The following is a 26,965-nucleotide window of genomic DNA, read 5'->3' as shown; positions in this document are numbered from 1 at the left end:
GATGGAGCATTTCTGAGTCAGTTTAGATCATCAAAGCCCTTCTTGTTATGGGCATTTGGTCCCCTCATAATTTTATTTCTTTTTAAGAATTAATTAGATTATTATTTATATTAACAAAAGTTTGGATGAGCACAAATTTTTTAAACCGATTTGTTTTATAGTAAAATGAAATAAAGTTTTTCGGGAATTGCATTTTTTGAAATTAAACTGGAACAAGCATTCAAAGTTCAATTTCAAAGTATAGAATTTTCAAATAGAATAAAACTAAAAATATTTTGTTTAAATTAATAGTTAAATTTACTTTATAGTTAGTTAATTACAAAAATGGTTTTAAAATTAACAATTATCATACTATGTTCACAAGTTAATTATGGTTTGGCCAGTGGCCGTCTACCAGATTGACAATGTATTTAAGTTTAATTGTATAATTAACCTAGTTGTTCAATATTCGAACCTCTTTCAAAACAGGACGTCTTGCAATGAAGAGGCGTACATCTTCTTTCTCATTAAGATTGCAAAGGTCGCATAGGATCGGCAGATCTGGTCGATGCGGAATGTAATTTAAATTTAATAGTTCGCCTCTAACTTTAAATATAACATTTATCAAACTTATGGAAAAACTGTTGAGGATGTTTGTTCGTTCTTGAAGATCAAAATTTAGTTGACTGTAAATCATTTTATGTTTGCAAAGATTGAGCTTCCTCTTTAAAACTTCTATACGCGACATGGCTTAACTTCTCTATTATTGTTTTAAAATTTTCTTTTAGAACTACAAGGCTTATACCGGATAAAAATTCGATACTTTCACCTAAGCTAAGAGCCAACTCCTCCCACTTTTGGACTAGATTACCCCCGGATGACAAAATCTTTTCAAGTACTTGTCTCAGCAATCTTTCTTCGTCCATTTCTATTACCTTAATAATGTAGTCAAAATGCAGCTTTAAGGTCCTTAAGAACAATGGATGTTCAGTTGTTTCCAAATATAGCATATTAATTGCAGTGCAAATTGGTAGCCGAAAAATGTTTAGCTTTGAATTATGCTAGACACCTTTATTATGCAACGTTTCCACACAGAAGAAACTACTCTTTTCGATTCCGCTAGCTTGGACTCAAAATGCTTTTTTATGTTGAGGTTAGATGTTATTAAAACCTCTAAGTATTTGTACTCTCGAACAATTGCAATATATTCACCTTTGTGCATCCACTTTTCATTATTTGCATATCTTCCTCCTCCGCCCGAAATATCATAATTTTAGACTTCTTTAAATTAACTGACAGATTCCAATTTTTACAGTATGTCTCCAGTCTCTTCACCATACGCTGCAATCTTTCCACCGAAAAAAAACAATATCATCTGCAAATATCAATCCTTCCGACCTGGATTCCTCCTCCGACCTCCTCCAAGATATCATTAACAAACAAAACAAATAGTAGTGTTGTCAACACACAGCCTTGTATAACTCCCATACGTTGGCCACATTATTTTCATACATAGTTTTGACAAGGGTAACGACTTCACGTGATACTACAAGCTTATAAAAAAGCGCTTCACGGGCGATTGAATCAAACGCAGCTCGAAAATCCATACAAAAGTCGTAAAGTTTTTGTATCCTTCTTTTGAAGTCCTCTTCAATCTTTTATCAACTGAATACTTGGTCTATAGTCGAATAGCTCTTTCTAAATCCTGATTGAAATGTATTAAGAATTTTCTTTTCTTCAGTCCAATGTGTAAGCCTATTGAAAATTAGAGTACTGAAAACCTTTAAGGAAGAATTCAAGAAGGAGATGGTCCTATAATTTTCCGATACAATAAAAGACCCTTTTTTATGTAAGGGGTATATTATTGACCTCTTGAAGCTTTTAGGCACGTCTGCACTCTTAAAAATCCTGTTGAACTCCTCTGTCAATACGGATAAGAATTCTACTGAACAGTTCTTAAAAAACTCTACTGGAATTCGGTATTCACCCGGAGCCTTACCCATTTTGGCATTTTCAATTTACTTTATTCAAAAGGTAGTTTTGTTTGATTAATATGATTTTTGGTTAACAACCGCCTCGGCTTGCTCGAGGACAACTTAGTTAATGTTTTCCTTCAAGTCAACCGTTTCGGCGACTTATTGGCATAGAATTTACATATTCCCTCAGAAAACAGTCAAACGGCGTTTCATCGTACGATCTGTAAGGCAAATTCACTGGTCAGTGATAAATTAATTATGGAACGAGTTGTGTGACATGTTGCGCTATCTTGCGGAAACCAACAGCTCCTGCACATCACGGTTCTTCAACTAAAAATAAATAAATAAATAAATAAGGTGGAGCAACACTCCATTGGGAACTAGGGCCTACCATTCCTGTGTGTGAGTTAGGTTGTCAGGGATGGAGATGGAGTGGACCTACATTTTTAAACCGAATCAGAACAGCTAATTTGAGAAAGCACTTTCCATGACAGAAATTAGTTTTGGAGGATTTGTCAATACCAGTGAAAACTTTTTTTTTGTTTTTTGGTGGCACAGCCCAAGACCTCTGGCGTGACAGCTCTATACCCAAACACCACGCCACGGGTACTACAGGTTCTTCAACTAAGGAACGAAAAAGTCAATATATCATGGCTGTATAGTTGTCACAATTGACTGTAACGTACTGATCAGAATCTTTTGTAAGGAAATATAGATACGAACCAATTATCAACCCCAACCTATAATATTCATTAAACTGTCAGTTTTCGTAGAACTATGATTTTGAAATTAAAAATGCAAAACTTGGCAGCGTTGTTCAGCCATCAGTCGGTTCATGTTGAAATGTCAAGCTGAACTAAAGATAAATCACTTGACAGCTGACAAAATAGCCGCCAGTTTAAAGTTCTACTCGTATACCTTTAGAAATACCTTTTATAACAATTGTATTGTCTTTATATGATAAAGGGTCTGTGTCTTACTTTATATTTCAAGCATTTTATGTTCATTTAATTGTCAATATTTTTGACGAGCTAAAGTATATCAAGTTTAAACATAAAAGACAATTACATTAATATAGACACATTAAAAACATGTAAAAAAAGATCGTTTCTTAAGGTTGTCTTTTAATGGGTCACATTATATATAGCTTGTACAAATGCCTTTCAAGTAGTTAATTAATAAAATAAAAAATAACAATTTATAACCCTCATATATATGCCAGTAATAACCCTTTTATGTTGGGGTGTTATGGTTGAACGCGTCGTCGTTATCGTCGGCGGCGGCCGGTGGTGGCGGTGTTCGACTTCGTCGTCCATCTTAAATTTATCGGGTTTGTTATAACAGAAAAAACGGAAGCTACATTAATCGTTAAAAAGCCACCAAACATCCGTCATCTTTTAGTTTTATTTTTATTGGTTTGAAGATGTGGTATTTTGAGTGTTTTTGATATCCTTTGACTTAAAATGGATACTTCATCTAGTTTAAATATTCCAATTGTATATACCTACTTTCAACCTTAAAGGTACTTAAAAAATACAGACAGAATACGTATAGATCACAGTCTTAACTCGAATTTTAAAAAAAATCCGAAAAGAGCAGAAGGTATTGGTGGAAGAAGTTGACAAAATTTATTTTTATTCGTCAATACTGCTTCTTCCAAGAACTTTACCTGAGCTTCTTTCTTATGGAAATATTTGAGTCATCAAGAAAAAAACCGACTTAGGCATATTCTGCGTAATGGCGATGTCATCAAAGCCAAATGACATGCTATCATAAAATTCTTGACAAGCTCAATGGCAGCTGGTCAATTCTTCTCAATCTCTTTCAACCTTCGGTTCATTTTTTCCACATAAAACAAAATATTCCAACAGTGAAGTGAACTTGGATGTTAAAAAAATTTTATAGCTCGAATAAAAACAGCGATTTGTCGCTCTTCCGAGATCCCATTGTACGAATTTATTGCTCAATAAAATAGGCTTATTTCATCAATATTATGTCCCGTCTATCGTCCTATATACCGATGTCTGATAAATTGTCTCACTTTTTACCATTTTACGACCATCTCCGCATGTGACAATAATATGTGTGTGAGTGATAATTCATTAAGTTTATTCCCCATCCGCCATACGGCGATAATTCGAGTACAATTTTCAAAATCAAATCAAAAAGTTATAAAATCCTAAAAATGAGTTCCCAAAATGACACATACGATTTAAAGGGAAGAGAAGGCAACAACGAAACAGGAATAATGGCACTTTAAAATCAATAAAATGAAGGGAAAAAAAACCAAAGCCGCAACAATCCCAAATCCAAGTCCAACTCATGAACCGGATTGGAATGGAAAGACATCTATAAAACTCTTCATCTTGCTATGGGAAGTGGATGTTGATTGTCGATGTCGTTATGTCGTTATGTCGATGCCGCGTCATTGATTGTCTCCAGATTTTATTCGTCTTCGATTGGGTTCGAATCGAATATAAGAACATATCATCCTGATGGAGATGATGCGGCGATCGATGGGGGGATGACTCTTACTCTTCTATGCCATGTATCATGTCATGTCCATCCTCAGCAATACACATTCCTAATTCAATATTTTATGATAATCGCCCTCGCTTTTGAGTTGATGCGACATGCCGCCACGCCGGCCGCCGCCGCCGCTACCGCGCCAACGTCGCGTCGTCGGTTACAGCCTGATGGTGATGGGACTTTTGCGTAGGTTTTATAGTTCCAGAGTCAAAAATTCAAATTCAAAATCCAAATGACCATAGCACCATCATCGCATCATCATTGAGTGGCCAAGCTAAGGCCACTTACTTGTGTCGTCTCATCTCGTCTCTCTTCTGTTCTGACGATGATGATGATGATGCCCTCGCATCATCAGAGGAAATATAGGGAAGAACGGTTTTATAGCCACATCATCGAATTAATCAGTTGACACATAAAAATACGCTTAAACACATGATTTACGGATGACAAAAGCCCATAAAGAAGAAGTCCCTCTGTCTGATTTCGACGATGAGGCCGACGCGACGTTCGACGACTTGAAGACTGCTCGGACGTCGTCGTCGTCTTCGGACCACGCAACAGGGTTTCGTCTTCTTCTAAATCCCCATTCTTGTGCTCAAATCCAGAATTCAACCAATTTGAATAATTTTGGTTTGGTTCGTTATATTTTTTTGTATTATTTTTCGGATTAAAACGGAAGATTTGTTAACATCTCGATCGTATATCATCTAATTTTCATGTTTAACCGTGCGAGTGATTGGGGCGACAACAATATGATGATGACCATCGCCATCACCGATGGAACGCTTTCGTTGTTTCTGGTGGTAATTCTGTGGAGTTCATTATAATGTTGGTGACTTCTCGCTTATATACAATAATGCAGGATGTGCTTCCACTTGGAGTATGCCCTGCCCACGTGCCCATATGGCCGATGACTATACTCAATTCACATCAACTTGGTGCTTGGCACGCTGCGCTGCATCGTCATCGTAATGGCGACAATTGTCAAACTTTTTATATAAATTAGAAGATGAATGGATATTGAGAGGATTAAGTTGTTCCGGAAATTGTTTTATATTTTTGTCTACCATCTCAGATGACCCTATCATTGGATATCAGCATCTGCCCACGCCCCTTTGTAAGACAATGGGGGGCTGAGATTAGATTGCTTGCTTCAAGATAAAAACAGGGGACAATTTAACACCAGGACAATTTAACACCAAAATTGACATTTCACTATTTTATTGACATTTTTAGAATTTGATGACTTAATTTCTTACAAAAATCAGAGAATTATTTTGTAGGTGTAGGCACAGACATCTTCATAAAAATCTTTAATTTCGACTCTTGAAAGGTCGAGAGATGTCAAAATTTTCAATTTGACAATAACTTCCTTTTTGAAGTTAAAAATGATGGTGGGATATGACCCTCACTGCCAACTCCAAATTTCTACCTGTCTGTCGATATTGCTAAAAAAAATTACAAATTATTAACAACAAAATTTTGTGTTAAATAGAAAAAGTCGAAATCCAGTTTTTATCGGTTTGAAGTTATTTGTAAGTTCCTTATTGGATATTTTCTAAAAAATACACTTACTTAAATAAGTTTGATTTCAACATCTGTTTTACGAGTAGTTCGCGAAATATTAAAGTCAAAACCAACTTTCGAACTGTTACCTTAGAAGATTACCTTATGTTGGCAACAATATTTAAAATTAAATAATTTTGAAGTCAAAACCTTGAATTAATCTCGAGATATTCAAGTTGAAAGTCAGTTTTCAATAATTGTGTGTAATATTTTTTGTAGATTTTAATGTCAGGCCGTTAAATTATGTTGTCAATACTTTCATATACATTTTGAACCAGAGACTTTTATTTAAAAACTTAATAGCAATTACGAGTAGTATAGACCCCAAGTTATTATGTTCTAAACAAATCGAAGAATTTATAATAAGCTTCAAATTTGTCCGCAGCAAAGGTACTATTAATAATTTGCAAAGCTGACTTTGGACATAAGTACATTCAGGGAAGACGTTTGTAGAGTGTGTTACCGCACTCGGCCTATAAATCATAAAAGCCAAAACCCAATGCTTGTTTCTTTTGAAATGAATTTCGTTTATTCTACCCGAGTTTTTTAACTTGGATAATATTGAGTTTGGAATACAAGTTTGCATGAAAGTTGTGTTCATATATTAATATACTTTTATAATAATCATATAGTCATAAAAAAAAATTAAAACCTCTAGACCAGCGTTGATTTGACGTCTACAACACAAAATTGTCATTCACGATAATATGACAAAAAAGGTTAAGTATGCACTACTTCATTCCTTGAATTTAAACTTATTACATATTTTAATAGTGCCTACCCGTGGCGTGATAGACTGTCATTCCAGAGATCTTGGGTTCAATCCCTAGGAATTCACAATTTCTCCAAGAGTATTGGTAATGTCAGTACCCGTAATCACCTCGGGTTCAATCCATCTAATGGTTTTTTACGGGAACTTTCTCTTGCGAGGAATTTTTAAGGAGTAATTTTTGTCATGGAAAATGGGTTTAGCTTAAAGATGTAGATCCCCCGCATACCTGACAACAATACTTGCACAGGAATGGTTTAGAGTTTTAAGATTTATTAAAGATAAAAAAAGGCATTTGATATGATTTATCACTTATAAACATCACAGAAAACATTTTACGTCTATTTTCAAGTTGTTGAATGGCTAGAAGTTTTGTATGATGGAGTTTCGATCTTCCACCCAAATTTTTGAATAGGTAATCTTGTAAATTTTTTTTGGACCATTTCAATTCTCTTGATTGAATGTAATAAAAAGCGTTCCAGATTACACAACAGTATTCCAAGATTGGTCTAACATATGAGAGTAAAAGGGTCTTTAAAGTCTATGCTATTGCGTTTGATAAAACCGAGCTTGGAATTTGCTTTGATACACTAAATTCAATGTACTTAACAAAGTTAAGTTAAGGGTTAAAAACTACACCAGGATCTTTCTTCTCCCTTACTCTTTCCAAAACTTGATTCTCAATTTTATATTCAAAAGTGATTTTAGAAAAGTTGCGGCAAAAAGAAAAACATTGGCATTTAGCGACGTTAAAATATAATTTGGTTTTCGTGTATTGGGAAAATTTCGAAATATCATCTGGTAAGAGATGACATTCAATAATATATTTTATGCAACGAAAAAACTTTGAGTCATCGGCGAAAATAAGTTGGGTAGAATTGAGGAAAGTACTAAGTAGATCATTTATAAAAATTAGGAAAAGAAGGGTCCAAAATGGCTACCTTGAGGCACACTAGATGAAACCAAAATTGGTTTTGAGAGAACTTCGTTAATGCAAACAAATTGAACTCCATCCTTAAGATAAGATTCAAACCATTTCAAAAATTTAAAATGAAAATCAAAGTTTTTTAATTTCTTCATTAAAATAGATTGACTTACTCTATCAAATGCCTTTGAAAAATCGGCATAAATTACATCGATTTGATGCCCTTCTTCGAGATTGTTTAAAATGAGATTGGATAAAATAGAAAGATAAGTCGCTGTTGACCTTCCTGCAACGAAACCATGTTCTAACGGTGAAATGTGTCCCTTAATTAAAAAAAGTTTTTGGAATACACGACAATTTACGGTAGTTTAGGAAAAGAGGTGCAGCTAGAGAAGTAGCGAATTTCTTAAGAATAATAGGTGAAATTTCGTCTGGGCCTGGTTTATTGTCATCATTTAAAATCATGAGACCATCTTCAGTTTCGGAAATATTTAATTCTAAACAACCAATATCTGTTTTACATTCAAAAGACAAATATTCAGCTGTCCATGCTAAACTTACATTCGAATTAGCGTAACTAGATTAAAAATAGTGTTCGAAGGAATCACAAATACTTGATAAATTTGAAAATGTTACCAATTTTTTTCTTATATCAAGACTGACTTCATCTTGGGGAAAACAATCGCAGGGAGCAATATCGGGGCTATAGGGTGGGTGAGGCAACGTTGGGATGCATTTTTTTGTCGCTCTGAATGCGAGATAACAGATCAGTTCATGAGTAAGAACTTTAGGCACCATCTTTGCGCAGATCTTTCGCATGTTCAAATTCTAGTGTAACACCTTGCGATCCGTTTCTTTGTTGATGTTTCAATCGTAAGGCAATGCAAGAATGCTAAGGCGACGGTCAGACGTGATCAACATGCGCTAAGGATCAACATTCGCGTCGGTACGAGAGGTGACGGGAGCTCCTTCGTGGATCGTCTTCATGCCCTTCCTTGAACAGCTTCGCCCATTCAAACACACGCGTTTTTGACATGCTATCTTCTCCATAGACAACCTACAATTTTCGGAGGATTTCCGAGAGTTTTTCGCCAGATTTCAGTAAAAATTGAATCACATCACGTTGCTTGTAATGTACGCCACTAAAAAAGTTAGTTGCAAAAAATGTGCATAAAACTTAAACCAAACGTGCTGTATACCTAAACTTTGAACTCTAACTAAAAGGAATATCCCCTTCTTAGACAGATGATAACAAATGAAAAAGCGTTGCCACTTTTTAAATTATAACTAAATTCCCGGATCTTAATTGCCACTTTTTGTACATATCGATTGCCAATTTCAGGTTATCAATACAAAAGTCATAAAAATGTAATAAATCTAAAAGACAAAAATACCTACTGATGCCATGAGTAGCCATTTCGTGATTTTTTTTTAAGCTTTATTATTAACTAAGTAAGCTTTCCTGCAGAAGATTGTAGTTGTTGTAATAAACTTGTCTCAGAACATCCTCAGTAGCATGGTACTTTAAATGCGAAAGAGCGTAGAGACTCTTCTTCAGATCAGTAAGTAGCTTGTCTATATGATTGTCCCAAAGGAAATGGCAATCAATAACAACTCCAAGGTATCTATCAGTTCAATAACTTCAATGAATGTTTTATGCGTTATTGGACAGAGATCATTCCTTAAATATATTTGTTTGTCTGTTTTGTTTTTTTGACATGTGAACTTGGGATATGCATGAGTTTTGTCTTAGAAGCATTTTTTACTAATCCGTTGTCGTGACACTATCGAACAGAAGACCTATCGCGAACAACAATTGCAGTGTTATTAGCAAAAGGAAACGGGATACTTAGCTTGAAAACACTAAGAAGTTCGTTGGTATAAAGAATGAACATAAGCGGTCCCAAATTAGATCCTTGTGGAACTCCATATTCAACATTATTACCTGCACTGTTAACATCTTTTATTTTGAAGGAGAACTTTCGATTGTGAATTCTTATTCTTGCTAACTCTTCCAAAAGTTTCGAATGGTTGAGTTTATCAAAAGCTTTGCTGAAATCCATAAACAGTACAAGTTCGTTATATGCCTTATTTAAGGTCTCGTTTATACAGTCAGCAAATTCACAAAACAGTTGTCCTGTATTTTTGTTCTTTTGAAACCCGGACTGACTTTTGTTAATAAGTGAATGCTTTGCGATGAAACTTTGCAATCTGTTGACAACTATTCCTTCAAGACACTTTTCGAGGACAGGGAGTATTGAAATCGGTCTATAATTTGACAGTTGGTTCTTCAATCCACTTTTGTAGATCGGTCTTACAATAGCAGTTTTAGATTTAGTAAAATTTTAGGTGATGTTAAAATCGTTTAAAATCAGCTATTACATCATTTTTTAATGATGTACTCGTTTGAAATTTTGGGCCAGTGTTGTAAATTTAACACAAAGTTGTTATTAAATGAAAGTCGCAAACGACATTGGCATCATTCAAGCACCTATAAGGATAAAGTTAATTAACAGCATAATATGTTCTGTGAAACGTAACATCAAAAAACAATCGGTTTCTAAGCGTCCTCGATGGAACTAATTAAGGTACAAATATGGAGAAGTCAATTTGTGTTACCAATTTGTAATGTATGTAAATATATATGAATGAATATAACTTCAGATAATTTCTTTCCTATGTTGGAACTGGAAACTTATGGACCCTACATTCTAATATGGTTTATCTATGCCTCAGAGAAGCCTTTTTTCCTTAAACTCTTGAAAAAGTTTTTTGATTTACTCGATTCTTGAAAAAATGAACCCCGTACCAAGCTTTCTTTATAGTATTTTAATACTCAAAGGCCGATTTTAACCAAAGGAAAGAACAGACGTCCAATTTGCATTTCTTTGAATTTCTCGTAAAAACGCCACCTCCATTTCCCACAAAGAAAAACAAAAACCTGTGACACTCATGTCATATTTTTGTTTATTATTACCGCTGATACCACCTCCTTCAAATAATTGTTCTAATGTCAATTCATCAAGTTACTTTCTTTTTTGTTTAAAGAAACATTTATCTGTTTTTCTTTCTTTTTTCGTCATCTTATAAAATTTTCTTCCATTTGACAGACATTATTCAATTGTCTCACCCATCGATCGCATCGCAACAACTGAACTGGAAACGAACAAAACGACTGAAAATGAGGGATGAAGGATTTATGTATCCGTATATATGAATAAAGAAAAGATACAATATTCAACCATTTTCATTTTAATTTTTTTTGTCCGTATTTTATCTACTTACTGTCATTTCATTTCCCCCATTTTTACTTTCTCTCTGACGTCTACGGTCTGTGTTAAACCCATATAATACAAAATACATAAATAAAGAATGATTAATTTCTATTTTATCCCTTCAAATTGTAACAGTGGATGGAATTGACAGTTTTCCAATGATGGCGGCGGATTGTGTCAGATTTGAGTGACAGTTTTAGATATACCGTCTATATATCAATGATGGAAAAAAAGAACACAGAATAGCAAAATCGAAAAGAGAGAATTATATAAAAATGGCTGCCTGTCAAACGTTTTGTGCGTTTGTAGATATATTTGTGTATTTCGTATTTTGTTGTATTCTATTCTGACGTTGACATGTGGATGGAAAAAAATTAAAATATTTTTGTTTGTAAGGAAAACGAAAAGAGAACAACAAAACCTGCTGTCGCTTACGTTAGCTTATCTCTCAATCAAAAAAAGATAGATATACGAGCATTCATATGTTTGTATGTGTCTACGTCTCTACCTGTCTAATCTAAAATATGTTCAGTAAGGTGTGGGAATTAGGAGGAAATTTTCAACTGATGGGTTTCATGCTGCTTTTTGTTTCTTTTATTATTTCGTATATAATTATTTGTGGAATGAACCTTTATTTTATTCTTTTTTATGATCATCATAAAAATTCTTAATATTTTTATGTCAATATGATTAAGAATTATTAAGGACAATAAATAGCCATTAGGATCAACAATTATTCGAAACGTGTTATGAGTATGTATGAGGTTCTTATTTAAAATGTCAATTGATTGTATTGCTTATAGGTATGTTGGGTATTGGACCTTGAATGGAAATCATGATATAGTTTTATCATTTCTTATGATATTTCAAAGAAAGGAGGAATAGACTGTTAAAAAAGGTGTGATTTGGGTCTTTTTTATTTGCCATTGATAAAGGGGCAATAATTTTTAAGTCAACCAACTTTTAATGTATAAAAAAGTCATTATTTTAATTTTATTTTAAGCTGATGATGTGTCAAGAAATTATTTTTTTTAATAATTGTACTTTATTAATTCCTAATTCTAAATCTTTAAGCTTGAAAAAGAAACTAAGGAAGGTGATGAATTCATAGTTTTGAATATATTTAATGTAAAGTACATTTTACACAAGAGAAGAAGCAGATACCAAGTGGGCGTTTAAAAAAAGTCTCAATTACAAAATTATAAATATGTACTTGTAGAGCAATTTGGAAATATTTATAGAATCTGCATGGTTACTTGCGACATATAGGAATTATATGGCAAGTTTTGCATTCGTACAAAATTTCGAACTCGAGATTGTAATCAAACACGATATTACAATGGTAGATCCCGTCCGTCTGTTCTGTCTGTTTTACCACGCTTCTAAACTCTAAACCATTGGGTCGATTGAGTTCAAAAAAATTCGAATTTTCTCAAAAACCAAACGATAGTTTTTTTTTAATTTTTCCCTAAAATTTTATGTTTTAACGTGGCTTCTTTAAAAAAGATTAACATATTTTTGTATTGCTCCGGAATTTATGAACCAATTTCAATAATATTTTTTTGAACGAGCTCTTATATTGCCTTAACAATATTTGATTATTAAAAGTGCAATTTTTTATGTTTGGATTTTTGAAGAAATATTGATTTTTTTAAAATTCTATATCTCAAAAACACGAAATTCAAATGTAGAGCGTATATTTTATGTATACAAAATTAATTTACCGATTTTTGAAAAAAAAAAAAAAACATTTTGAAAAATTAAGGGTTTTTTTCATTAATAAAATGACGTTTAAATTTTTGAAGAAAAACTTATTTTTCAGGTACAGTTTTGAATCTTAAATTAGTTTTTTTTTTAAATATTTTACTTGGATTAAATGTAACCTCCATCCATCATACTGTGCATAAGCCCGAAAACGCGAATTATTTTTACAAAATTTTGATTACATTCCTATCTTCTATCCAAATAAACACATTTGGTGCACATTTTTTTTTATAATAAACGGGAACTCAAGGGGTTATTAATATCCTTAAAATTTTTAAGATTTAGGAAAAAAGGGAAGAATTAAAGGGGAGACACCTATGCACATTGGTCTTAAAGTTTTGAATATCAAAATGATAGGGGTAAAGCATTCCACATTCTCGATGTGCGGTTAAAAAAAGAATCTCTATACTTGACAGTACGTCCGAAATTGAGCTCAAGGTTAAACTGATGTGCATTCCTAGAAATACTAGTATTACGGCTGAATTGTTTTAAGGGGGGAATGCAACTGGCTAATTCGATAAAAATATCGGTAGAACAACGAAAGGCATGAAACATTGCAGCGGTGTTCAAGTGACGTTATTGTTTCGGTTATAGTTTTATCGCCTATCATTTTCAAAGCTCTTTTTTGGATCCTGTCCAAGATACTTAAACTTGTTTTAAGGGCACCTGGCCAAAAATGCGAGTTATATTCAAGTTTTGGACGAATGAAGGCTTTAAAAATTACAGCCAGATCAGAAGAGGTGAAAAATTTCTTGCACCGTTGGAGAAATCCTAAGCACCTAGCAGCATTTTTTGCAATATCGAATATGTGATCATTCCATAAGAGGTGATCTGTGAATATTCATACCGAGTACTGAAAGTTGATTAGTTTCCTGGATGCAAGTGCCGCTCATGGATAGCGGCATCGGGGGTGGGTTACGCTTTAACGACAGGAGAGAGCATTGAGTTTTTGAAGCATTAAATTCTTCACGGTTTTTGATTACCCATTATACAATGCTGTCGAGATCAGAATTTAATGAGCTTATCATACCCTGCCGTTGAAGTTCCAAATCCGAAGAACAAGGATGAGAATCTAAAAACGAATATGAAAAGCTGAGGGACTTGTCATTAGCGAAACAATTTAGTGGGTTAGAAGTATTTTTATAACTATAACTTTTGTAAAAACGAACGATGGCCTTGAAGCACCACTGCATCGGATTAACGAATATGATATGTTCAATCAACAATCCATGTTAAAGTGTCTATCAAGAAGTATTATCTTGGTAACTTTGTATACATGATTTTAAAATATTATTTTTAAGAATAAGGTTGTTTCACACATATTTTACTTGCCTTCGCCTGTATAAAAGAATAAAAACTTAGTACAAGTTAAAGAAACGGGCCAGAAAGAGTATATGTATTTTCTATTAGAATCACTTGTTCAACGTATACAATACACATTATACCTATATAGGTATTACGCACAACCTCTGCAACTACTGCTTACGTCTCACTTCATAACTAAAATCCAAAATGCACAAGAGCCTGACTGTAGACAACAAATGAATAGCAATTTCTTGTACCTGTTGAAGGTGATTAGATTGTAGTAAGAAAATTCTACCTATCAATAACATTCCTTCATTATCATCTTAAACATGTCTTTATCTATCTATATCCATAAAGCAGACCACGCGAATGAACTTAGACACCTTCCTAAATACACAACCAATAGTCGATCGCCTTACGTTTTAAACATACATGTTCTGCCTCTTTCTTATTTTCAGATAATTTATTTTACATCTTGGTTCTTCTAATATGAAATTAAAATAAAGCTATCTAAATCAAAAAGCTTTTAACGAACTTACAAGTATTTTTCATTTCCGGGATGAGTTGTCCTAGGATGAGTTGTGTCTTGAGATGAAACTAGCTTACGGCCAAAAATGCTGTGTATTTGATAAGTTCATTCAAATACACCAACCATTTCTCTTAACATAATATTTTAAAAGTATTTCATATTTTAATTTTAATAAAAAATTAAGTTTTTTCAACAAATTATATTCAATAAAATACAATTCGCAATTTTTTAACACCTTATTTGTTAAAATTAGTTCCGCATGAAAGCCAAAAAAGGGTGACATGCTAACGAAATAATATATATGATGATAATTCGTCCAGACCATATTTCTATTCAATCACTAAACAACTGCAAAACAGAAATAATTTTAGAAAAAATGGAAAATTTATTTATGTAAAAAAATGAATTTAAACAAAATCGCTCTAATGATTTTCAAAAAAGAAAAAATGAAAAATGGAGTTTTTTGACAAATCAAACGAAATGTATATCTTTGAAGAAAAACTTATTTTACCGGTATATTTTTAAATCTTATATAGGTACTTTTTTAAACAGACTATCTGCATAAAGAAGCAAGTTCGTGCGATCTAGTTGTGTATTTTATTTTAGTAATGAAAGACGGGACTACCTTTTACATTTATTTAAATTGAACTAGAGAACCTCATACACATTTGCCTGGGTTCTTAATTTTTCTAAAATGGAAAAATCGAGTACTGCTGTAAGAAAATATCGCCAAATATAATGTACAAAAGCTTTATTGAATGAATTGCAAAAGTATTTAACAAGGCTCTAAAGCTTAAAGTAAGAGAACGTCTGTATCTTATATCACTGCTATATTTCAATAGCTCAATAGGGCTGGCCACGAGTCAAGACACTATGAAGCTTTTGTTAGTCTCATCTCGGTTTCATCAAAATTGAAAAATTTCAGTCTCGCCATTCTTTCGGTCTCGGTCTCTCTCTCTCTCTCATAACTGAGCCTCGTCCCGAAAAAAAGCTCGTAGTAGTTCTAAAATAAGAATATAAAATCTGCAAAGACGGACGAGGCTCTCGGCAAACATTTTTTTACAAAATACACAGTCTAGTCTCGAAAGCTTTGCAAATAGTATCGTCTATTTGCCAACCCTAAAAATACTTTTTAAACCTTATACCTTTTAATTTAAAAGTTGAAAAATTACAGTTCTTGGTTTTACTTATAGATAGTTGTGTTCCAGCAATTAATGTTCTATATAGATATTAAGTCAAATTTCTTCAGGCTATTAACGGACCATTACGGACAATCAAAAACATCCTACATCGTCTTGTATCGTAGAAATATTAAAAAGTACTCTGTTAAAATTTCAAGTCTGTCGTATAATTGCTCTTAAATATCGAAATAAGGACATTTTTACTTGTGAGCGTCCGCTTTTGAGATATTTTTCACTATCATGGCCACTTAAAATATTCAAAGTTTCATATTTCAACAATTTTGAAAATAATCCACTTTCAAAACCCCTTATTGTTAATGGCCGCTAAGAAATTAAAATAGGGGGTTCCGAATTCGCAATGGCTTTAAAATTTTCAAACGGCAAATTTCACATACGCTTTTTCTTCTTAAAAATTTGCTCTTCTCATTTAGTCAAATCTTAAAGACTTCAACTAACATTGACTTAAATTATTTCAACCTTTTAATGCACCTTTTTCTGTATACTTATTGATTTTCTTCACTTCGCTCTCCTCCTGATGTTTTCTTGTAGCTTAATATAGCTAACGAACAATCTTCATGTATTAATTTAAGATATTTTTCATCATCAACAATTTCATAGACATAACAACTCACATCAGGCAACTCAATTAGTTTCTTAGATCTTTCTTTCAATTCGTTGCGCATATACGCTCTACCCACGTGGTTTGGTTTGAAGATGCACCTATATAGCCCATCTTTTGATCATTATAACAACCTACATAGTAATGATAATTGCATAAACGAAGATAGCACATCTTCACTTGGGACAGAACCACTTCATCTTATCAGTCATAATTTCAACTTAATCAAGGTAACCGCAATCGAATGGTCTATCGAAATTATACTTCTGAGCAATAAATGTTGACTATCAACGACTTGGAGAACTTCGATTTTGTTGCCTATTCAACTTCAAGTTGAGATGCATCTAAATATACACTGTTAAGATGCACAGGGATATAGACTGGGAAACCAAGTATCTTTGTTAAGCGAGTTGTTTTGTTCATTTAACAGAGATTCTAATAAATTCATGATAGAAAAGTATCGCAAGAAGGAAGAGAAACGAAATTAAATGAGTAGAAAAAGGATTAAAAAACAGACAGACACACAGAGAACTTCAAACGCAATATGAGAATGAATGCGTTCTTTTGTGTTAATTTATTAGATGATCCTTAGCTAAGTCGATTTGAACGTGAGTTGGAATAATCTAGCTGACAAATGGGCACCCTATTAGTTTTCTATGGCTTAAAATAATTTTTCAGTATATTGTTGAAAACGAGAAAAGTATGAGTGAGCTAGTGGAACTGCATTCGAAAGTACGCTCTATAGTTGAATCTTTTTAACTGAACGAAATGTCTTGAAAACTTTGTTAATAGCATAATCGTATTTTAAATAAAAATAGTTGCTGTACTTTAAGTCTGTTGTGAATTCCTAAGAATTGGTCCACTCTTCGAAATTCCAAAACAGCTACAGAATTCTTTGTAAGCTGTTTCAAGCGCAAACGAAACTTCTCTATTTTAAATACTGCGAATTTCAAAAAATCTAAAGAAGTGGACTTTGTAGTACCTGTGGCAGGATGGTTAGTGCGTTGACTGTCGACGAATTGACAAATCTTCTAAGAGTAATTCTTGTCATGAAAAGTGCTTTTTCAATTTAACCGTTCGGATTCGGCTTTAAACTGTAGGTCCACCGATCCCTGTCAACAGTACTCGCACACAGAAATGGTTGAGAGTTGTTAGTCACAAGGCTCTATTTCTCAAAGAACTGTTGTCGTAATTTATTTATTTTAGCGGACTTTGTATAATCAAAATCAAAACATTGCTCATACGCAGGACTATTATGACCCAACATTTTTTGTATTCTATAAACGCAGATAAACTCTCTTATTTTTGAACTTGCTGCTTCACTTTTTTTTCAAAGTTCTTATAATTTGCAGAGTTAATGAAATTTAGACAAATATTTATTCTGCAAATTCCTCCAGTTTTTTGGCCACTATAGTGCATCAGAAAGGTTCTTAATTTATTTTACTACTATAGTCCAGTTAATGAAGTTTTTCACATCACATGCCTGGTGATTCCCGAAAAAAAAGTCTCCAAGAATCGGACGTGAGCTCTAGCGGCAGTTAAGATAAACATGGAGATTGTTTCAGTTTTTCAAGTTTATCTTAAAAACTACTTGTCGTATCAAAAAAATTTGTTCAACAAAATTAAAGCTCATTAAATTTTATAAAAAAATGTTTTTTTTTGTTCGCATCTATTACAGTTTTTAAAATAACTCTAGCGGCAGTGAAGAGTAACATACGTTTTTTTCGGTTTTTCGGGTTTATCTTAAAAACTATTTGTCGTATCAAAAAATAATCTTTAACAAAATTAAAGCTTATAAAATTTTCTAAACAAATATGATATTAATTTGTTTGTACTTGTTTTAGTTTGTAAAATAAGTGTATAGGCATTTAAGGAAAACTTGTGTTTTTTACACGAAAAGAAAGCTTATTAAATTTCCTTAAAAAAATATGGTATTCATGTTTTCGTGTCTGTAATTGTACTATTCAATTTGTATGTCCTTTCCTACTTCTGAAACTCGTTGGCCCACTATATGGCTTATTGCCTGTATGTCTATAGAGAAGAAGCATTGTAGCAAGTTACTTTATCATTTTCAACGATGCCACTCGCTATTAACATGATTTCATTTGTAAATGGAAATAAAGGATAACTTTGGAACCAATTTGACAGCTTTACAATGTCTGTATTTTCTCTAATTTTACGTGCCTCCCCAAAATCTTCATATTGCTCACTAGTAGAAAAAAGAACGCCAGTGGAATTCTTCGAGTGATGAGAAAATTTCATGAGTAGCAGTCAGCCCTAGAACTCATTTGCTAAGTACACTATCAGTGATTCCACGCCTTGGTGTCAAGCCACCCATACTCTTCATTCCACGAATTAGAGTTTGATCAATCGTCTGGTCCGAACAAACCCTTGTCCAAAATCGGTCAGTAATTCTCATAGTAAAGTAAAACTCTTGCACAAGGTTTTTAAATTCACCTGAGGTTATTACAGAATGCAGTTTTATCATGTCCTGCAAACACAGCTGACACGATTTGGCGTACGAGATGTTCGAGATGGCGGCATGGAAATCATATTCTTCACACAGTTAATATGGACATGCCAACCGCCAGACAGCTCATATTAAACAACTGAATGCATAAGGCTGCTGTTGGTCCATTAGATTTGAGTTTGTTAAGATTTGTTTGTAGTTTCTCACTATTGGATCAAATGAGGGTTGTTTTAGTGCACATAGCGAAGGACACTGTGGAAGAAAATTTTTCGTGAGATTTTGGATTTCCTTTAATTCATGCTGGCTTATGTCGAACTGCTTTAGTCAAAGCTTTTCCTTGCAGCATCTTTTCAACAGAAACCGGGTCGTATATAGTACCTACTCATTAACTCTTGCAGGCCACTTCCACTTATCAGAAAACCTATTGGAAAAAATAGGACATTAACAGGCAGGTGAAATCCACCCAATCTGACTACGCATTTTGAAAAACGGGACTTAGATGAAGCTGCGGCAGTGATTTCTTTACTTTGTATATAAAGAAGCTAAAGGGTGGTGTTCTTTCGCCTCTTCTATGGCTTCTGGTCATGGATACAATTCTCGTTAAATTAGAGAGATGTGGAGTGAAGGCGGTAGCCTACGCGGATGCAAAAGTGGTGTCAGGAAAGTACACCTCTGTGATTAGTGAAATCACGGAGTCAGCCTTGAAGAAAGTTAGGAGCTGGGCCACGAGTTGTGGACTAGGAGTAAACCATAGTAAAACTGAACTGTTGCTCTTTACCACCAAAACTAAAGTACCGCCCTTCACACTACCTCCACTCAGGATCAAATCCTATCATTGTCTTCCAGTGCAAAATATTTGGGAGTTATACTCGACCCTAAACTAAACTGGAAACTAAATATTGAAGTACGGGTTAAGAAGGCCTGTCTTGTCTTCTACGCCTGCAGCAAAACTTTCGGCAAAAAGTGGGGACTTAAATCGAAGATGATTTTATGAACGTACACAGCCGTAGTAAGCCCAGTCTTAACATATGGTTCGATTGTGTGGTGGCCTGCTCATAGCAAAGCCTATAATATTAATAAGTTAAAGAAGGTTCAGAGAACAGCTTGAGTGGGCACCACAGGGGCCATGCGTACTTGCCCAACGGACGCCTTAAACGTTATTTTGGATCTTCTACCAATTGACCTTTTTATTAAATACATAGTTTCCTGCAGCGCTATTAGGCAAAAGGAATCAAATAGCTGGTTGTCAAAACCTTATGGTCACAGCAACACCACGAAATTGATGCCCTCAGATATTATCTCGGTAGACACTGACTACTGCACTCCTACTTTGAACCTTAGTAAGGGTTTTAAGGTTACTTTCCCACCGAGAGAAGATTGGGACGATGACATTGTGTCGATAGGTTTCGACACAATCATCTTTACTGACGGCTCAAAGATGGAGTGTGGAGTTGGTTCTGGGATCTTTCCTGAGTCGAAACCCTTAGGCTTCCTGACTTTGCTAGCGTTTTTCAGGTTGAACTGCCGGCAATTAGGGAGGCATGTAAGATACTTAAACAATAAACCCAAACCAAAACCAATATGCGGCTATCTTTACAGATAGTCAGGCAGCTTAACTCGGCCATATCCTCATCTATGGTTTGGGCTGTAACATTTCTTCGGAACACGAAACACATTCTCAAAAACTAATTTTTTTAATTCGCCATCTGTTTTCTGAAATGTTTCCAAAGGAAGTACTCCAAGTTATCTAGTTGATTTAGCACTAGGTAGTTTTTCAGCTTTTGCCTTCCTGTGTCGGTTTCTTTTCTTATGGAAGTAAATGCACCGATGTCCATCTAACGTTCTGACATTGAAGTCCGCTTTATTGAACTCAGATTGGTTAAATATACCGCTGGAATCTGGTAGCGTGTGGCAATATATCTCCAACAACTGAGCTTCATAGAATGAAGAATAAAACCCTAACCTTGATATAAGGTTTACCAACTTCTTAGAACCAAGCTTTCTGTATATAAATAAGGCAAGGCTGCTTTGTATTGGAGACATGCATAATCTGGAACGCACAACTGATATAATGGTATGCCCTATTGCGATGCACTTCCTTTTTCTATTTTCGATGGTTGTTTTCTTTAGTATAAGAGTTTCAAGGAACGTTTTTAGCTAGAGCTCACGACGCGGTCGGATTCTTGGGGACTTTTTTTTGGTCTCAGTAAGTGTGCCAAGTTTCAAAACTTTTTTTTCTTTTTTTTTTTTTTTTTTATATCCGATGGAAATCTTCAAAAGACACTCGGTAAGAATCGGTACCGAGTAGTGTGGGACTCTTACCGCACTAAAACCACCGGTGAATCAGGACCAATCTATGAAAGATCGACAAATGATTTTTATTTCTTAATTTTTAAAATCGCATTGGGGGAAGTTTAAGGTTATAACACTTTCCCGTAGCTTTTAGCCCATCAGCTCATGAGGCTTGGTTCTTCTTAATCTCCGAACATTGTCTCGTACATTTAATACGGTCTCCATTTCAGAGTTAGTATGACTTTGCAGCCGCTTATTGTGTGATACAGCGTGTTTCTTAACCACTTCTGTAACCATTTCAATTTGAAGGTCACGATGTAGATCGCTATTTCTTATATACCAAGGGGCATTTATTATTCCACGAAGGACCTTGCTTTGGAATTTTTGGATGGGTTCAGCATTTGTTTTCTTTGTACAGCCCCATAGTTGGATGCCATATGTCCAAACGGGTTTCAATACTTGCTTATATAACATTAGTTTGTTCTGGATAGATAGGTCAGAGTTCTTTCCTATTAACCAGTACATTTTTCTGTACTTCAAGTTTAGTTCTTCTCTTTTCTTTTTGATGTGTTCTTTCCATTTAAGCTTTGCATCCAAATTCATTCCAAGGTATTTGGCGGTATTGGAGTAAGGTACTTCTGTACTGTTTATAAAAATTGGAACATTGTTTATGTTTTTGTTTGTAAAGTTTATATGCGTCGATTTTGTTTCGTTTAATTTGATACGCCATTTGTGCGTCCAATCACTAACTTTATCGACTGCATTTTGCAATTTTTGTGTAGCCTTCGTAACGGATTTATCTGGCACCAATATTGCAGTATCATCAGCAAAGGTGGCCATGATAGCGTTGATGTCCACTGGAATATCCCTTGTATATAACAGATACAGGGTTGGTCCTAGGACACTTCCTTGTGGTACACCGGCTTCAATTTTCTTAAGTTCCGAGTAATTTTGGTCGTACCGTACTCTAAAGAGTCGGTTCGTAATGTAGGATTTCAGTATTTCGTAGTACTGCCTGGGGAAGTCCCTATGCAGTTTGTACTCAAGTCCCAAGTGCCAAACCTTGTCAAAAGCTTGAGCAACATCTAAGAATACAGACGAGCATACTTGTTTTTCTTCAAGTGCCTTTTCCACAACATCGGTAATTCGATGCACTTGGTCTATCGTGGAATGTTTATTTCTAAATCCAAACTGATGGCTCGGAATAAGTCTTCTTTCTTCAATTATTTTGTTAAGCCTTTTAAGTAGCAGTTTTTCAAAAACTTTTGCCATGATTGGTATAAGCGATATTGGTCTGTAAGATGTAACTTCTGTTGGTGGCTTACCTTGTTTAGGTATAACAATGACTTCCGCAATTTTCCAATGATGTGGCACATATCTTAGTTTAAGGCATGCGTTTATTATAAATTGGAGTTTCTTGAAGGCTATAAGAGGCATTTCTTTCAGAACCTGAGCAGTTATAAGATCGTACCCTGGTGATTTTTTGTTTGACAGCTTATGTTGACACATGCTTCTTACTTCTTTGAGCGTGACAAAAGGTATTTCACATTCGTCGTTTCTGTCAACAAACTGTAAGGGATCTGTAGCTGTGCTTGCTGGGAATGGCTTGAAAACATTCGCGAGATGTTCAGCAAAGAGATCAGCCTTTTGTTTCGGGTTTCCGATCCATTTACCATCTTGAGATTTTATTGGCGGGTTTTGTGTCTGAGGTCTTTTTAGGCGCTTAGTTGCTTTCCATAAGGAGTATTCTGTAGAAGCATCCGTCGTCAGACTTTTCAGGAATCTACTTAGTGAATCATTTTTAAACTCACAGATTCTTTTTTTTAATTCGTTGTTAAGACGGTTAAAAACTACCTTATCATCTGGGAATCTCGTGGATTGCCATTTTCTTCTAGCTCTTCTTTTTTCCAATATCAACTCCTTTATTTCGATAGGATATTTTATTTCTTTTTCTCTCGCATTCGAAATAGTTTGAGTACTTTCTTCTGCAGCCTGCTGCACATCAGCAATAAATTGTTCTACTTCATGATCAATTTGTTCAATTGTTTGCATAGGGGATCTTAGGTTTATAAAATTTTCAAGTTTGTCTCTGAATTCGTTCCAGTTTGTTCTGTTATTCACGAGCTTGGGATTACTTTTTTCTATTATTTCTGTTTCGCTCAGTGATAAAATTACTGGAGTATGATCTGATGATAAATCATAATTACCTTCGACACTTATATGATTTCGTTTAATACCTTTAACTACGAAAAAGTCTATAAGGTCTGGTATTTTGTTAGTATCAGATGGCCAATATGTTGGCGAACCAGAAGAATAAAATTCGCAGTTGTATTTTCGGCCTGCTTGGTATAGCCGTTTACCTTTTGTTGTTATGAGCCTAGATCCCCATTGGGTGTGTTTAGCATTGAAGTCGCCACCAACAAGGAAGTTATGTCCTAACAAATGTAGGAGTTCTGCATAGTCTTCTTCAGTTGGAGAGCGCCTCGGAGGGCAGTATATAGCTGCTATTTTGAATTCTTTCTTTTTTATACCAATACTAATTGTTGTTACTTGCATGTTTTCTTTAGTAAACTTTGGTTCTTCAAAGTGTGTTAAGCACTTTTTTATAAGTATTGCTGATCCTCCCCTAGCTTTGTCAGCTGGGTGCGGAGCGTGATAACATGTATAGTTTGGTAATTTATTATCAAGATTTTGTTCAATAGCGAGGTGGGTTTCGGACACCAAACAAATGTCTATATGCTCTATGTCTAAAAAGATGTTTAGTTCTGATACATGCTGTAAGAGACCGTTTGCATTCCATGTTGCGATTTTGAGTGTTCTGTCCATCATTGTTTTTTAAGAGCGACTTCTTCGCTTATGTTTAAATCTTGTTGGTCAATCCTTTTCAGGATGAGTTCCAGCATTTCTTTTATAGAAGTTTCCTCATTCTTCCGCACATTTTTTACAATCTGGGAATAGGATTTATTTTCATCACTTTTGCTTAGTGCAATTGCTTTTCCCGGTTGATTTTTAGTAATGTTATCGACCGTTACTTTTTTGCTTTCAACTACTGGTTTTGTGTTGGTTGAGTTTCTAAACTTGTTCCCAGTTTTGTTTTTTTTTTTGTATCTTGGAACTTTTTTGCTACTGGACATCCTCTGTAACTTGCAGGATGATTGCCTTGACAATTAACACATTTCGCTTTCTGTTCTCTGCCCATGGGACAGTTTTTGGTTGCATGTCTGCCTTCACATTTAACACAAGCGAACTCGCGATTGCAGTATTTTTGTGTATGCCCAAAGGCTTGACAGCGCTTACATTGTGGAACACTTTTCGACTTTCGCAGTGGTTCAATTTTGACAACTATGCCCATAATTGATTTAATACTGTAAATCTTATCGAGACTTTCTTTATTTTCAAACGTGAGCATAAATAAAGGTAGAGATGTCTTTTTTGTCGTTGATACCCCAGTGGAGTCTTTTACTATCTCATTAATAAGATTATTGGCATCGAGAGCTTGAAAGCCTTTTTGTATAAGGTCTTCGACAATTTCTTTGGCAACACATGAAGAGTGAAGGCCTCTTGCTACTACTTTTATCGATCTTGTAGCTTTATTTTCGTACGAGTGCCACTGAATTTTCTTTTTGTTCAATTCTTCAGTGACAGATCTATACGCATCGGCGTCTTCAACAATGACTTTCCAATTGTCTTTATTGTATGATGTATATTTACATGCCTTATTCGTGCATTTTTCTACTATGCTCTTTAGCTCGCCAAACATTGCCAATCCGGAGATCATAATTGGGGGTGGGGCAGTTTGCCTGGTACCTTTAACGTGAGACTTATTTTGGGGTAAATCTCTTATTTCTTTATTGGATGCTCTCATTTTTGTAGCGGTATCTGATTTTGAACCTGTTTGCTGACATTTTATAACAGCCTCTGGGCTACTCTCTGCTTTTCGTTTCTTTGACTTACGTTTATTTCGGTTTCCTTCAGTTTCAAGGAGGAGCTCTTCCTCATCAGTATAAAACTCATTAGCAGTTTTTTGTGGGCTTTTCACTACTGGTGACTTTTGACTTGATATATTGTCTTTCACGGACTTTTTATCGAGCAAGCTGACTTTTTCTTCGAGTCTCTTCACTTGTTGCTGAAGACTTTCAACAAGGGCTTCAAGTTGTTTTCTGGCTAAGATTTCTATTTGCCATTTATCGAAATAATTTTCGGATTCAACTTGGTGGATCTCGTTGTTTTTTGTGAAACACTGCTGATCTTTTATTTCGATCTTTTCATGGATGGTTCCTTTTTCGTTAATGACTTCTATGTCATTTGATTTTTGCGTTGGGGGTTTCGATGGAGTAACCCTTGGTGATATTTTTGGTGGAGTTCTTAGTGTTTTTGAACTCCGTCTATTTCCTAGAAGCAATAATTGGTCCTCCCCAGAATCCATAGGACCGATCTCCGAAGAGAGTGGATTTACCAGTTTATCTGGATTGCCACCTGGGGTATTATATCTATTTGTTTTACTCATTGCCATATTTGTTTTTATTTTTGTAACTTTTGTTTAGTTCCATAAATAGCTCAGTTACCTCTTCTATTTAGGTTTCTTGCAGAACTGGTTCTTCAGAGCGATTATCTTATCTTTTGCTCCTAATTCCTGAGAAGGTAGCTCAGGTGTCTCAGCTCTTGGATTCAATAGATCCAACGCTCGTCGTTAGTTCACCTTACGGTTATCCAGCGGGCACCACTTGGAGGTGACGATGCGATTTTGCTCCGCCAAGTTTCAAAACTTGGCAATTTTTTTCGTTCATTGACTGGACTACTAGCGAAATGTTTAAAATTCTTAAATACTTGAAAAATTACAAAACTACAAAAGTGGAAACTTCAGACAGCGATTTGGCGTGAGACTTAGAGCTCGAAAAACAGAAGAGCTTTAAATTACGCTTTAACATGCATGAATTACCTTTTTACTCAAACCTTTTCAAATTGAACATTGTAGACGTATGTAGATATGTACAAATGGATAAGCATCATTTCACACTTGTTCGTATTTAAAATCTTGTTTTTGTTAAATAAAATCCATCTGTTGTTTCATCAAAGTATAAACCATGTACCTATACAAAAAAGAAAAAACATTCACTTTCACCTCGCTGATAACATAAGTGCGAATAATCATCATCATCAAAATCATCATTTAACAATCACCCTCCTTTGATGTCCTTTTTGGCATTAAAAATCATCAGAAAGCCTAAAGCAAGATTGGCTTTTATAAGAATAACAAGCTTCTATACAAGCTTCTATTTGTATACATTTAGTGAAGAAGATGAAAAAACTTTGTCACAAACTCGCTTGTGGTAGTAAATTGGGTGATAAGTCGTCTTTAATGGTTTTGTGCAGCTTTTTTCCCTACATATTTCTGTTCTGCTTTGCTTTTTAGCATTATAGCTCATTCTTAAGTAAACGTCCCCCTTTTGTAGAACTAATCGTTACGTTAAGAACAACGACAAAGGGTGACAAATGCGAATAATGGTTTAATTTTTCGCATAGAATTTCTGCTAGTCCTAGTCCTAGAACCAGCTTTTTCCATCTTTTTTGCTCCACCGCCACATCGTACCGCGCTGTTTTACTTACAAAGCTACTATTAACATATGTCTATATCAAACAAGCGACAGAATATCGTGGCTCATCCCTCTATCATTTTCACTATGCAAGGACATTAGCATTCGAGACAGTTTTTTTGTGTTGTGTTGGGTTGGTTATGACGACAACGACACGATAAGGACTAAATGTCGCTTTGCTTAAGCTTTATG

At 34.6% G+C, this 26,965-nt stretch overlaps 1 protein-coding gene across 1 annotated transcript in view; it reads left to right on the top strand.

Annotated features, from left to right (window-relative positions):
* The window catches only part of LOC129942453 (zinc finger protein 546), a 130,152-nt gene that overhangs the window by 49,119 nt on the left and 54,068 nt on the right, over nt 1-26,965 (top strand). The window lies entirely within an intron of this gene.

This window comes from Eupeodes corollae, chromosome 1 (assembly GCF_945859685.1).
Source record: "Eupeodes corollae chromosome 1, idEupCoro1.1, whole genome shotgun sequence".
NCBI classification, from domain to species: Eukaryota; Metazoa; Arthropoda; class Insecta; order Diptera; family Syrphidae; genus Eupeodes; species Eupeodes corollae.
The sequence above is the reverse complement of the archived record's forward strand: the minus strand, read 5'-3'. Positions and strand labels throughout refer to the sequence as shown.